This window comes from Odontomachus brunneus, unplaced genomic scaffold (genome assembly GCF_010583005.1).
Source record: "Odontomachus brunneus isolate Ranch 3 - 2012 unplaced genomic scaffold, Obru_v1 Obru_scaffold_078, whole genome shotgun sequence".
Lineage (NCBI taxonomy): Eukaryota > Metazoa > Arthropoda > Insecta > Hymenoptera > Formicidae > Odontomachus > Odontomachus brunneus.
The window spans coordinates 139,935-153,736 of NW_022639528.1; the positions used below are offsets into that span (position 1 = coordinate 139,935).

Consider the following 13,802-nt stretch of genomic DNA (forward strand, 5'->3'; position numbering starts at 1 on the left):
TAATATTGTTTTAAAAAAACAAAGATTTGTCATCAGCGATCCCATAAACCCCCAAGTATCGAGTTTTACCCGAATTAAGCGGCTTTTCGCATTTCTATCCGCTATATTGAATCCGCTATTTTGAATTTCAAAATTTTGACTTCAGATGTGTAATCAGCGATCCCAAAAACGAGTACCAAGTTTCACGTAAATTGATTTAAAAAAAATGTATGCTTCAAAAATAAAGGGGTGGGAAGTATACTTCTCACACCATTGCGGAAAGGGTTAACTGTTAATTGGAATATTTAAAGTGTATGAAGATGGTCGGGGCTTTATGGGCATTTGGCTGCACTCTCCCCTCTCTGTCTTCTTAGTCCTTAGTTCGCTTTCGACTGACCTCTCCATATGCCTGTAGTGCGCATATTAATTGCACAGACATATGGGACCTACAGTTTAACGCCGATTCCGAACGGCAAATCATTTTAGCTGTTAGAAACACGATCGATAACTTGATCGATATTGTTATCATTCAGACACATCTAACAGAGCCCTTAGGTACTACGTGACTTTTCCTCGTCGTACGTTCTTTGTTTGTCACGGGTTTCCGTATATATAGATGACCAACTATATGGAACTATTCTCTTAATCATCAACATGCGGATGCCAACTAGATAAAAATCCGCACGAATTTATGGATTAATCCAAAATAATATTTTCTCCGTGTACAAGTTCTTGATAAGGAAATTTCTTCCAATAAGAGGTCTTTGAACAAAGACATTTTGCTTCAAATAACATATTTTTCTTGATTTGAAAGGAAAACAAATTATCTAATATCTAGTAAGTTTCCGATTAATAGCCCATTTTATTAGAAGAGGAATATTCTTCCGGTGAAAGTTTTTGCTTATAATATAGGATTATGAGAAGTATAGCACTTTGTAGCTAGAGATCTTTTTTGGGGTGTAAAATATTTTCCTTTTGGTTTTAGAAGAATTCTCTCTTAAAGCCATATATAAGAGGATTTTGCTAAGGATAAGATTATAATTTTTTGTGTGCACAGTCACGAGTAATTTAACGACGCGTGTTGCTATATATGTTTACCCGGTGACAAGAAATAACTTTCTAGAATTCCTTTTCTTTTTAAAATTCTTTCTTCCTAAAATACCAATGAATTTCTAGATGCTATATAATTAAAGCGCAAATACTTTAGTCCGCGTGCAAACCGACTTTCTCACCGTGTTCTTCCATCATCGGAAGACACTCCAACAAACGATTGTCGCGAGTTTTCCATTCGGAACGAGCGCGTTGAAGGACTTGTCGTAGCCTGGCGGAGTCGCACACACGTCAGCGACGGGCGACGACGGCGATCGCGTAATTATAATTATTCCACGCTAGTTTATTAGGCATTCGTTTGGGCCGCGAGGCGCGCATGCGAACGTGGGCATTAGAACGTCCGAAGAAGCTCGGTCCGATGCGTGCGCGCGATTTCCACGGCGAGATAATACGTCCTTCTGCTTTAGGTCGTTATCCTTGGAGTGCGCGCGAGCTCGCGAGACGTGCTCTCGCGAGTCCTCGCCAATTAACTATTGTTAACTCGCGACGAGAGAGAGACGCAGGAAAGCCCGTGACGGTGGTCCCGAAAGCCGGGATCTCTCACAATCCACGTTTCTACCTAATGGGAAACGTCTACCTCCTTGCTCGCTCGCCTGCCCTCGCAGCGAGCGAACGGCCGAAGATTAATGCGCGATTGTCCAGCGGGCAAACTAATTCCTCGCTCTTCCCCCGAGGTGTACGTCGAGGCCGCGGATTAACGTCCACCGACGAAACCGCTACTCCTCGTCGATTTCCGTGCTTCGTTCGTCTCGTTCTGCCTCGAGAGGCGTCCCGTTCCCGCGAAATCGTCCGAATCGACCATGTGAGCGGCCACGTAACGTGATTTAAACACTATCTTTTCCCGCGTTCGCGCGCGCATTCTCCAGGAATCCGTAGATTCTTCCGATGATGGGAGAGGAAGGATGTTTAGAAGAGGAGAAATATCGACGCGAAAAAATATATTCTTATTCTTAGCGGAATTCTCTTATGTGGCATCAAGAGGATTCTTCTAAGATCAAAAGGAATATATTTTAAGCGCAATATACTTAAGTTAGAGAAATTTTGCCTTTTATTTACACGAGCTTTGTGTTAGCAGAAATTTCTTTTATTAGGAGCGTATTATATTTTAAGTAAATATGTTCCATTTAATTCAAAAGGGAATAAAGTTAAAATAATATTTAGTAGATTTTCAATTAAAAGAGCAATCTTAGAAATTAACAAGGTACACAAATAGATCGCTCAGAAAAACGTAATTTTATCCTTAGTCCTCTAAATTTTAGAGGATTTCATTCTTATGTATGGCCTCAAGACGATCTTTAAAAATCGAGAGGAAATTATTCTTAGCATAATATTTTTAAAGTTTGAGCATTTTCGTCTTTTATCTGCAGTATAAGTCTTGTTCTTATAGAAATTTCTTCCAGTAAGAGAGCTAGTAAACATATTCTCCAATTAAATACATTCTCCATATTTGTGCTCCAAGTAAACATATTCCTTTTAATACAAAAGGAAAAAAAATAATAATAGATTTCCAATTAATACTTTATTAATCGTACATAACTTCATAAAAAAAAAATATTCTCTCGGTGAAAGTTTTTGCGTAGAATATAGGATATTCTCTTTTGAGGTCATATAAGAGGGTTCCGCTAAAGATGAGATTTTATTTTCTTAGTTGATCGCATTTTTTATCTACCTTGATATTGTTCATCACAGTCGAGATGTTTCGAATTTTCTCCTTTAATTTCCTCTTCCAGGAGCAGAACATCAGAAAAATAGGATTACTTTTATCGTGATGGCATCGATAGTTCTTGTGATATAAGTTGAAAATTAATTATCGACCTGGTAATAAATTTAATAATAGCGGATAGAATCAAGAAATTCCTGATTTTCCTATCGTCTATAAATAAAGTAGTTGTAATTAGTTGTTATTATAATTAGCTGATATTGAATCCGCGAAATTGGTGCAAAACAAGATAACGTGAATGGCGCGCTCATCGCGGGCTGTTCGCGCGATGGTTCTAGTCGTCGATCATTTGGAATTTCTCGAGTAACAGCTATAATTTCATGGCAGGCATATTTATGGCTTTTATTATCGGCTGTCGGAAGTGCAAGATCTAATTATCGCTTCACGCGTAGAAACTGGATTTCGATTACGTTCTTGTCTACGACAAAGTCTCGGCTCTCGGATAAACCGATTTATTTTGCACTTCGTTCGATCGCGCTTCGTCAATCTGAAAAAAAATTTCGCAATAATTAACATTTGCACATGCATTTGATTAAACTTGCAATGTTCGATAATTAATATCAAGTAATAATTAAAAAATAATTAGTGGAACATACTAATTCTTCAGTTGTATGAATGATTTCGTAAATAATACTAAATAATTTGGTAATAATTACAAAGTCATTTCGTATATTTATCACATATGTGACAAATATTACTAAACAATATGCTTTCGTTTTACAAATTGTTTTATGATACGTATTAGATGAATTGGTAATAGTCATTAAATCTTAGTTGTCAGATACTTTGAAGAAATAATTTTAACTAGACATGTAATCACACACAAGATGAATGCATCAAATAATTTGATAAGTATTAACAAATGAATCAAATAATTCAAATAATATTTGATAAGTATTTACAAATTATTTTAGCAAGGCTTGCTATACGGAGAGAAAAATATTTGAAAATTTGTTTGTGGGATATAAAGTTTATTCACAGGAATAAATTTTATTCTGCAGAAATCAATTTTATTTCATAGAAATAAACTTTATATCTCATAAATAAAATTTTTAAGTATTTTTTTCCCAGTGTAATCAAGCCTCGCTGAAGTTATTTGTTAATATTTATCAAATTATTTAATTATGTCCATCTTACACGTTTAAAACTAGTTGAAACTTTTTTACTAAAGTATATGATAATTATTATACAGGTTTGATAATTATTATACTGAGAAAGAAATATTTAAGAATTTATTTATAGGATAAAAATTTATTTCACAGAAGTAAACTTTATTTCATCAAGATAAACTTTATTTCGCAAAAATAAGCTTTATATCCCACAAATAATTTCCAAATATTTTTTCCTTAGTGTATTAAATCTTTTTCCATTGTTGACTTAGAATACAAGTTGCACGGGCAAAAGTGAATTGCAATTTTGAAATTTGCTATTATATGATAATAATAGCGCAGTCCAATGCTAATTTTTCTGAGATATCTCGCGAGGAAATTCTTAAATATGTTATCAGTCCGAGCTGCGATTTAGATCCCACATTCTCAATTCATATTGTTGCAGCTAATCGTTAACTTGATCTCTGTCGGAATATTAGTAATGTTAATGCTACACATGAAACGTTCCCGTTTTTCGCTGCACAGCTGCGATTTTAATTTCTTGTTACGCGTAGTGCCCTCTCATGTCGAGAGACGGGGCGCCGCAGTAAATGCGGCAATTACTCACGATATATACGCGCAATTAACGCGATAGTCGATCCTAATGAGCGTCAAGCGGCATAAGCGAGCGGGGCATTCGTTGAGACGGCAAATTGTTGTTGCCCCGACGCGTAATCGTTGCATCTTCGATTCCGCCGCGGGGTCGTTGCACTCGCATCGCACGCATCGAACGCCGCGTTGACTTTTTTCTCACCGGCGAGCGCGATGCATCGGCCGCGGCTGCGTTCCGCGAGATCGCGGCGCGGACATCTGCCGGTTCTCGGATAAGACACGGCAGTTAGTTCTACGAGCTTAGAGCGTGCGTTAGGAGTTGCCGTTAGAATTGGACTGCCGTTTTGCATTGAATTTGCGCGAGCGATGCCTGAAAATGCATGCCGCGTCGCACGCATGGCTCAAGCCTGCCGGCGAGTCGATTAACCCTTTGAGCCGTACATTTTATTTATTTTCTCGGGGAAAGAGTGCGCCCAGGCATCCATAGACATTTCGCCTCTCTTCCAAAAACTTTGAATATTTTCATTAAGAGGACTGGAGGGTCAGATTGCCTGAAAATCGTGCTTGTTCTTTCACAATTTTTTATGACAAACTGAGTGAATATGCAAAAGTGTTATTTTCATGTGTATTTGTACAACATATAAAGAGAAGAAAAATATAATTTTGATGGTCAAATACTCAATGTATGTGTTTATGGTACATGCAGTTAAAATATATTTCGTTTTTCTTTTCAAGGTCGTTATTTTGCAGTAATATCTTGACTTTTAGTGGTTCAATTAAGCTGAATTTTAGGTAGAAAATTTCCGTAAACTTGTCGTTATCGTGTAAACCACTGACAAACTCGTGAAAATATTTAATTTTTAAATATTAATTTTTTTATTATAAAAGAACTGAAAATTTAATAATATTCCATTAAGATATTTGCAATTTTGTTAACTTGTACTCAATTTCTATTATAGTGGTTCATACGATAACGACAAGCTTACGGAAATTTTCTACCTAAAATTCAACTTAACCACCGAGATTCAAGATATTACTGCAAAATGACGACCTTGAAAAGAAAAACGAAATATATTTTAATTGCATGTACCATACACTTATATCGAGTATTTGATTATCAAAATTATATTTTTCTTCTCTTTATATGTTGTTTAAATACACGTGAAAATAACACTTTCGCATATTCATTCAATTTGTCATAAAAAATTGTGAAAGAACAAGCACGATTTTCAGGTAATCTGATCTTCCAGTCTCGTTAATACACCGATTTGAAGTTCGTGTCGAGTAGATGAAGAATATATCTCGATATTATTCTCGTAGTTGTTTGAGAAATAAAAAAGTTAAAGAGGTTGAATCTCAATGTATGGCTATTTGTTGAGATTGCAACCTTTTGGATCGTTTATCTCTTAAATGACTAAAACGCGCGCGCGCGGCGAGTTTAATACTGAGATTTTATATTCTTAATGTCTACACATTTATTTTGCCACTTCACGTTTAATAATATAAAGAAATGTTCAAAAAAATTCTTATTGGTTAACGTTATATGCCCATAATTCGCTATTTTCTAGCCGTGCCGTGCGTTTCACAGGCTTTCGACGAAATACATTTCGCAAATTGGATTAGCATATTTCAACGTGGATAATGACATCGGCATGTTGGAACGCGACTTCGACCGATATCGTTTGATGTGCGATCGCGTAGTTGTAGTTAAATCGAGCCAGTTAGTTTCACTGTCGGGGAAATGCAATTACGAATAGGAAGGGGGAGAAGATGGAGGAGGGGAAGAGAGAGGAAGAAGGGGGAAACGATGAGACGCGAGAGATAACAGGAACTGGTTGCGCTTCTCTCTCGATTTTCATAAGACGTAGTCGACAAAAATCCGTCAGATGTCTTTTTTGTGTCTGCACCGATAAAGGCAGCGTTAAGCTTACCTAAGCGCTTTCTATGATCGGCCGATGGTCGTGTTGGAATGGAAATTATGTCGTCGATCGAACGCTCGGCGTTACGTGGAATGTCGCTCGACGATAATGACGACGGCTTTGAGCTGTCTATTAGCATTAATGATCCGCAAGATTGTCGCAAGATCGCGCGATCTTCACTCGATCGATTTCACGTGAAACGTTCTCCTTCTTACTGCATCTCGCAACAAGTGGCAATAATGATTTTCTTTGGTTTTTTTTTTAGAAGAGTTTTATCGCGATTAGAAAATTTGAATTATCTCTGAAACTTACAATTACACTAAGCAAAAATATCTGAAAATTTATTTGTGGAGTACAAAGTTTATTTCTGTGAATAAATTTTATATCCCATAAATAAATTTTCAAGCATTCTTTACTTAACGAAGATGTTATTTCCTGTAATCTCATATTTTAAGTGAAAACTTTTCCCAAAAGAATATTTCTCTTCTAATGAAGAGGAACAATATTGAGTCTTGGATTACTTTTCTTTTGGTCTTAAAACAATCTTCTTGAGACCACACTGAGAGAAAAATATTTGAAAATTTATTTATGGGATATAAAATTTATTCCTGTGAAATAAAGTTTACTTCTGTAAAAAATAAAGTTTATTTCTGCGAAATGGATGAAATGAGAATGAGATTATATTTTTTGGATGAACCTTTGTGTTTAAATTTTCTTCGTTTAGCTCAGAAAAGTGGTTCTTTCACTTATTTTGAGTATGAGATCAGTTACAAAGTAAACTTTGCGATTCATGTGAATTATTATATAAATAAAAAAAGAAAGCGCGTTTATACTTGAGCTATTAAATGTCAGCGCGACTTAATGAATATCCGATGACATTGGTGCTGGTCTTATTTTGCACCTGCGCGCAATCAGCGAGGACGATCGTCTTTAGCGAAGTAGGTAATACCTATTTCACGGACGGAATTGCTCACTGTGGTTCTCTCAATGTCTATGTAATTCCGAGCCCACGAGAATGCAGTAATCAACGGCTCGCTGACGAATTATAACGTAACAACGTTTTGAGGAAACAGGGGCTTGATTAGCCTATTTCTCTGCGCGACTTTTTTCTTCCCAAGAGATGTACACTTGCGCGAATGTGACACAGAAAAATTGTCGACTACCTGAGCACGTATTATCCAAAAAAATCAGATTGAGATGAATCTCAAGAATCATTAGCGCGGCTACAAGCTTGTCGAGATCTTTATTTTATCTTTCACTTCGTCCGCACGAAACGCGATTTTCATTTCTACGCGGTGTAATTGCACATCACGCGTCGATTCAAAACCAGAAACATTCTATCATCGCGGAGAGATTTTCTCAATCCAATTACCGGCAGGCACTCTAAAATGGTGGATTAACTTCTTAATGTCAGTGAGAGAATTAAAGCTTTAAAGAATCACTCACGTTTGTCTAGTGCGAACTAAAATTTATAACGTAAGGAAATAATAATGTTTGACAATGTTTGACGTCGATCAGACAATGTTTTCTCCGATCCATCATACAGTCTAAAAAATATTTTGATAGTCCAGGTAGAATTCTAAATGATACGGTTGAAAGAATATAGACAAGTGTTTATAGACATTTTGCACCTTTATCAAAATGTTTTTTGTCAGTGTGAGAATTATACATTTGTTTCTCGTTAGTAATCCTTGTTTATCTATCACAGTCAATTTTTACAAGAAATATGACTGGCTTTAATCTGAATGGGCAGGAAGACTTTCTTGCCAAATTTCACAAATGGTTCAAGTAGGAATTCTATCATTTGTATTGATTAAACACATATAAGCGACATCACGGTGTTTGCTAGTCATTTATCCATCTCAGCTAATTTCTCACATTCGGATAATTTTCGCTATGACTACAGGAGAATTTGTTGAGTGTACGCGGTGAATCAGTTTTCCACGTTAAACTGACCCCCTATCTCAGTTATTATTAATGCTACAGATACAGTTAGACACTGTCGAACATTATTATCCTCCCACAGTGTAAATTACAGTTCGCGCTGCAAACAATCGCGAGCAGCTGTGTTAAAGGCCTCAATTCTCACAGCTTTAGCTTGAGCATACTAACAGAGTCTGTTTACATATCTTCTCAGCACCACCTGTCGTTCGCAGTCCGACTTGGTTACTTCAATCGAAACTGCTTTCGATTGAAACCCAGGCGAAAATCCTGCCGCGCGCCGGATGAAAAGTCGCGCCGCGTCGCGGGAATTGACATTGCCGTCCTGTCGTCGTCGCGAGATTTGAATTCCACGCGAGTCGGACGTTTCGCATCGCCTGCACGCAGCCGTTTTGGCGTGAGATGCGCAACGGCTGCCACGCCTCGCGAGGAGAAACGAGCTTGGCACGAAACGCGAGCCGACTCGGCGTCTCACAGGCTGAGCACGGACCACGGTTTCCAATCGCTCAGTTATTCCATTCGCGACACGATGCGTTTCCGCTGCGACGGGAAGCGATATTAATTCACCCATGTGCGATCGAACGTTCTAATCCGAACCTTCGGTCCGCGTGATCCGTATACATATTCGCACTGGCGGCCGAATGGCTTCGACGTAAGCCAGACCGAGCCACCAGGTGTTACCTCGCTTCTTTCGTATAAATGCAAATATAACGTCGATTACACATGAAACGATCATTTGCATCATAATATCGATTACATGAGCCGACGCAAACAACAACTTGAACAAGTATGTGCATGCATTAGGGGCTTGCAAATGTTCATTACATCGTCAATTTTAACGGTTCGAAAGATTTTTCAAACGCGTAATTGGATAATTATTTAAATGACTGTGTAAATTAGTGGATAATTATAGCAGGTAGGAGGCAAATTATTTTTCCAAGCCAAGAAGATAATAATATTCGAGAATTTATTTAAAGGAAACTGCTCAATGGATATGTACAATATATTGAATATATTTACATTTAAATAAAAAGGTTCATTTATATTTATTGTGCGGAAATTGTCACAGTGTTCATTAATGCTCTCTGAGTCTCCTTGGTTTGCATGATTTCGTTTGTACAAATTCAATCAAAAAGATTAAAAAGATTTCTTATAAAATAATGTTACAGTGATAGTGTCGCGTGCAAAATTTTCTCATATATTTTCGTTTTACTTTTTCACACATATATTTCGTATTATTAATTATTATATATATATTTTTTTTAATTTATTTATATTTATTTAAATAATAATAAGCCAATTTTAACAAGAAATTTTTCCTTTAAAATAAGACAAAAAAAGTTAATTGTTTGAAAATAAAAATTATGACTCGAAAGACTATAACTATGGCACTATTTTATAATAAAATAGTGAAAAATAATTAATAAAAAATATGGCTAAAATTTTAACTAACTTTGGCAAGCCCCTAATAATTTATTATTATTTACGGATATTTGACTATAAATTTATTGCTATCTATTACTTCTTAAATAAATTGAATACAGATAAAAACTCCTACATTTCTTTAGAATTATTCCTATATTATAGGATTATTTCATTCGCATGGTTTTAATCGTACTATGTTATATTTCAATTACTTATCCATGTTATTACGTATCCACTTATCCACTTATTACGTATCCACAATTACTTATCAGCTATTTTTTTTCCATAAACGAATCCTTAGAAACCCCGATTTACGACACTCAATGTAAAGATGCCTGATTTTGTTTCTTAAAAGCCATCCGATTGACGGTGGGTTGTCTCTTTGAAAATCATAGTCATTTACGTCTGGAAGAATAATTATATAAGCGGAACCGTTGATTACTTATAATTATGATTAATTGCGGCTATTTATGTGCCGCGCCGTGCTCTCGCGGCGATGCTCGTGCGGCTGGCCCGGGTGTCTGAGAACGACACTGTTCTCAGACAATTTGTCGGGCGTGCGGAGATTGCATTTCGAGTCCTTTCAAGAATGTCCTCATTATGTGCCGCGCCAGATGTCCCCGGTGTGGTCTCATAAAGATAGGATCCACTAGAAAACGTGGAGAATATTCGTAGAAAGTGCGCGTAAATGGTGTACGACCTCTGCGTTAAAGCGCGCGCGGCAATTCGCATTTAAAGTCCGCGACATCAATTATCGCGGCTCACACGACGCGAGACACGAGGAGGCTCGGTCGTTTAACGTCTTCGTGTTCACTGAACGATTAAATGTTTCAGTGCAGAATGACGCCGCGCGAAGTGATCTAGCAACACCCCGCGGAAAGTGGCACGGGGCAAAAAATATCGCTGGGAGAAAAAGACCTCTCTGTCCGGAAAAGTTCGATCAGTTCGATCGCGTCACGGGGCGTTTCTTTAGAAAGCTAGCGCGATGAAATACGGCGTTTCAAAACAATCGCAAAAATGCAATGCAGATGCAACGTGAGCAACATCGCGAGAAGCGATATATTAATTACGCGTGAGCGACACTCGCGTTACTTCCCTCATACCTGTTACGCCGTTCCGATCAACGCGATGAAAGTCAATAACGTAATAACGTAAATCTCTTTCGCTCTCCCATGCGTGGCAAATGTTGAAACGGACATAAATTATAACGCAACGCGCGGCGCGATATAATAAGGCCGTTTTGCATACGGCCGAGGCAGTCGGACCAGTTCTGCCGTTTACGCACGACACTGACAGTGATATCGGCGGAGAAGGAAATAACAAAGGTCGAAAAAATTGCTCGAGTTCGACAACGACGACGACGACGGCGACAGTTGAAAATCGACGACGAGCGAGAATTCCGCGTTTCCGCTTTCTACCCGACACGGAATTTTCATCCTACTTTCGACCTCGATACTCCACTTAACATCTGCTTCGATACTGAAGCCTATACTAACGCTTTTTTATTCTGTTTGACTTATTAACTTCGCCGAGTTCTATAGAGCTGGCATTTTGTAAATCTTCTTCTATTTAGAGACGCTGAATACAGGAAGTGAGAGAAAAATGTTTAGAAAATAGTAACTATTTATTTTGATAGATGCTAATGACGTATTTATTTAAGGGGATGCGCTCTGAAGTGGACAACGAACTCAAAAAATAACGTAGAAGTGATAACGTAGAAGTGATTGTCACTAACACGATAATGCTATCTTTTTTGTATTTGTTATATATATGGATCTTATATAAATATGTACTGCTTTGTTTCGTTATATTTAGCGGGACACATAATCACGCATATAAAAATTTTTCTGTAAACTTCGTATGTTTTTAAGTTTCTACACGGAAAAAAAGATTTGCTAATATATGGACAATTAAAAATATTAGCTGCAGGAGCAAATTTTCTTGCTTTCATAGCAAAGTTGTTTAGTTATGATAGCTAAAAGATAGTTAATATATATATTAGCAAATCTTTTAGCTACTACAACTAATAACTTTGCTGTGAAAGCAAGAAAATTTGCTTCTGCAGCTAATATTTTTAGTTGTCCATATATTAGCAAATCTTTTAGCTACTACAACTAATAACTTTGCTGTGAAAGCAAGAAAATTTGCTTCTGCAGCTAATATTTTTAGTTGTCCATATATTAGCAAATCTTTTTTTTTCCGTGTAAATTCGGTTATAAATGTTTCTTTTGAAATTTTCCTGAATGGAGCGAATACACGTTTAGTATGTACAAATTCCAAAACTTTTTATCAAGAAAATATTTACGCTCGTTAACAGCCTGATATGTTAACCTAAATTCTTTTATTTAAATAGAATAAATAGAATTACTTAAATAGAATAAACTACTTAAATATCATAAATAGATTAAATAGAATTTCTTTCATAAAAAGCTTAGGTTTTCTTAAGGTTTTCAGAAAATTATATTTTCTTATTTAAAAAATATTTTATATTATAAATTTATATAATGATATATAATTTATTCATTATTAATTTATATTAATTATTAATTATTTTTATTTATTTTGATTTAAAGTAGTTTATTAATTATTAATATAATTTATTTAACAATTTACATGATAATATAGTATAAGTAAATATATGTTATTAGCACTTCCCATCGCGAATAAATATTTACTATTTATTAGATATTTTTTTCTCAGTATAGAACTTCAGTTTCCATGTATATCTTAAATCTATACTAATTCTTCAGAAACAGATGTTAGTACAGATCGAAAGTTCAGGTTAAAAGAGAAGTAGAGCTAAAATTTCGACTCAGGTTCCCCTTCGGATTTACCTGCGCAGGACGTTGCAAAACCGCCGTCGATAATACGATAGTCTCGTCCGTGGCAGGTCTCGTCGATGTTGTTCGGAGATGTTGTCCGATGCGGATGCATGCTTTCTAACTTCTCCGCCTTGTAACATCCTCGCACCGGCTAGTCCACCTGCGAGCGCGAAACGCAAATCCTCGCGCCGGCCGAGTGAAAATACGCGCGCGACACTCTCGTCGCGAAAGGATTCCTGGCCTGATTATCGCCGCGACCGGTAATTAGTTCGGACAGCGCGACTCGCCGTTGCCCCACGACTCGGAAACAAGCAGGACCTGTTTCGGAGTGCCAGTTAAGCGCGCGTATGCGCGCATCCTGCGACTGAACGGTGCAGTGGTGGCCAAGTTGTCGAGCACAAATTCATCTCTTGGTCCTCGATGCTGGCAATTTTTCTTTTCTAATGTCTCTCTCTCTCTCTCTCTCTCTCTCACATAATTTTTTCTCTCATTATTCTTGAGGCATTTCGAGTATGAACTCGACAGAAAAATACAAGGTCGAATTTCCGAGTTGTACTTGAAATTCTTCAGTTCCAACAAATTTTGATGTTGCATACGAAGAATACGAGTTCAGAAATCCTTCTCTCGTAGTCATAAATTATTCCAGCTTTTTAAAAAATTATTTCAACTGGCAATTGACATCATATAGTATTATTTCACACATTGTAAAAACTGATGTGTTAAATTTAACACATTTCATGTGTCCCAAATCATCCACTCTCATTTATGTGTAAATTTAACAAAAAACAAATGTGTTAAAAAGTAACGCGCATAATATGGAAAAAATTAACACAAGAATTTAACACTTGAATATCGTTAGGAATCATAGGTTGTATTAAATTGATATATTTAATATGTCAGACATGGATTATGTCAATTTAATATTTTTATTTCATCAAAATCATAGATTAATACTTCTTTCAAGTGTTAAAGTAACATTTTATTTTAGTTGATTTAACATTATATATATGTCAATTTAACACAAATTGTGATTCCTGACGGTATTTAAGTGTTAAATTCTTGTGTTAATTTTTTACATATTATGCGTGTTACTTTTTACCACATTTGTTTTGTGTTAAATTTACACATAAATGAGAGTGGATGATTTGGAACACATGAAATATTAAATTTAACACATCAGTTTTTA

The 13,802-nt window shown here is 36.4% G+C and overlaps 1 protein-coding gene across 2 annotated transcripts in view; it reads left to right on the forward strand.

Moving 5' to 3' along the window:
• LOC116847463 (cordon-bleu protein-like 1) overlaps nt 1-13,802 on the forward strand; it is a 132,548-nt gene that overhangs the window by 14,842 nt on the left and 103,904 nt on the right. The gene's annotated exons all lie outside the window — the stretch shown is intronic.